The 1,717-nt window shown below is 45.7% G+C and overlaps 1 pseudogene; it reads left to right on the forward strand.

The window, feature by feature from the left end:
• The window catches only part of LOC102245371, a 12,419-nt pseudogene extending 11,719 nt beyond the window's left edge, over positions 1-700 (forward strand).
• Positions 701-1,717: the final 1,017 nt, after the last annotated feature.

Genomic DNA, 1,717 nt, shown 5'->3' on the forward strand with positions numbered 1-1,717 from the left:
TTTATTTTTTAAATCTTTATTGTTCAGATTACATTTGTTCCTCTTTTTTTTTTCCCCCATAACTCCCCTCCTCCCAGTTCCCACCCCACCCTCCGCCCTCACTCCCCACCCACTGTCCTCATCCATAGGTGCACGATTTTTGTCCAGTTTCTTCCCGCATCTCCCATTCCCCTTTCCCCCCCAAGAATAGTCAGTCCATTCCCTTTCTATGTCCCTGATTCATTATAATCACCAGTTCATTCTGTACATCAGATTATTTATTCACTTGATTCTTAGATTCACTTGTTGATAGATGCATGTTTGTTGTTCACAATTTGTATCTTTACCTTTTTCTTCTTCCTCCTCTTAAAGGATACCTTTCAGCATTTCGTATAATACTGGTTTAGTGGTGATGAACTCCTTTAGCTTTTCCTTATCTGTGAAGCTCTTTATCTGACCTTCAATTCTGAATGATAGCTTTGCTGGATAAAGTATTCTTGGTTGTAGGTTCTTGGTATTCAGCACTTTGAATATTTCTTGCCATTCCCTTCTGGCCTGCCAAGTTTCTGTTGAGAAATCAGCTGACAGTCGTATGGGTATTCCCTTGTAGGTAATTGAGTCTCTTTCTCTTGCTGCTTTTAAGATTCTCTCTTTGTCTTTTGCTCTTGGCATTTTAATTATGATGTGTCTTGGTGTGGTCCTCTTTGGATTCCTTTTGTTTGGGGTTCTCTGCGCTTCTTGGACCTGTAAGTCCATTTCTTTCACCAGGTGGGGGAAGTTTTCTGCCATTATTTCTTCAAATAGGTTTTCAATATCTTGCTGTCTCTCATCTTCTGGCACCCCTATTATTCTGATGTTGGTACGCTTGAAGCTGTCCCAGAGGCTCCTTACACTATCTTCGTATTTTCGGATTCTTTTTTCATTTTGCTTTTCCGGTTGGGTGTTTTTTGCTTCTTCGCATTTCAAATCTTTGACTTGATTCTTGCGCTCCTCTGGTCTGCTATTGGGTGTCTGTATAATATTCTTTATTTCAGTCCGTGTATGCTTAATTTCTAGTTGGTTCTTTATCATAGCATCGAGGGTCTCATTAGTTTTCGTGACTCTCTCCTCAAGTTTATTGACAGCTTCTAGCACATTTTTGCAAGCCCTCAAAATTGCGATTTTTAGCTCTATATCCTCCATTTCTGTCATGTTTTTTTGTCTCCGCATTTTTTATGCTTTCTTGGTGCACCCTCTAGTGGTCTTTGTGCGCAGTCTTGTTCTAGTTGAGCCTTGATTGTTGTAGTTAATACTAGAGGGATTTGACCACCAGGCCGACTGGCTGTGTGAATCAGCTGTGTCTGCCGCGGAAAACTTCTGTCCTCTGGGGAGGTGCTAATCTAGCCTTTGCCTGAGGCGATCCGGCAAATGGCTCTGCGCAGGGCTTGGGCGGGGCGGGCTCAACAGGGCGGGCGGAGGGAGCCGTTATGGTGCCCTCAGTCCTGTTCCCAGAGGCTCTGCTTCTCAGAACCCCCGGAACCGCTGCAAACCTCGGAGGGAAAGCTGCCTTCCAACTGATGCCAGACACTCCCGCTTCTCCCGTTTGGGTCCGAGTCCCCAGCGATTCGCCCGTATCTGGAGCTCAGAGTCTGAGACTCCCCCCTGACCGAAAACGACAACCGCGCTCTCAGCCACCAGCCCGCTTTGCGCGCGCACCTCCGCACCTGAGTTTTTTCCACACTGCGCCTCCTCTGAGCCT

This window comes from Myotis brandtii, unplaced genomic scaffold (genome assembly GCF_000412655.1).
Source record: "Myotis brandtii unplaced genomic scaffold, ASM41265v1 scaffold6480, whole genome shotgun sequence".
Lineage (NCBI taxonomy): Eukaryota > Metazoa > Chordata > Mammalia > Chiroptera > Vespertilionidae > Myotis > Myotis brandtii.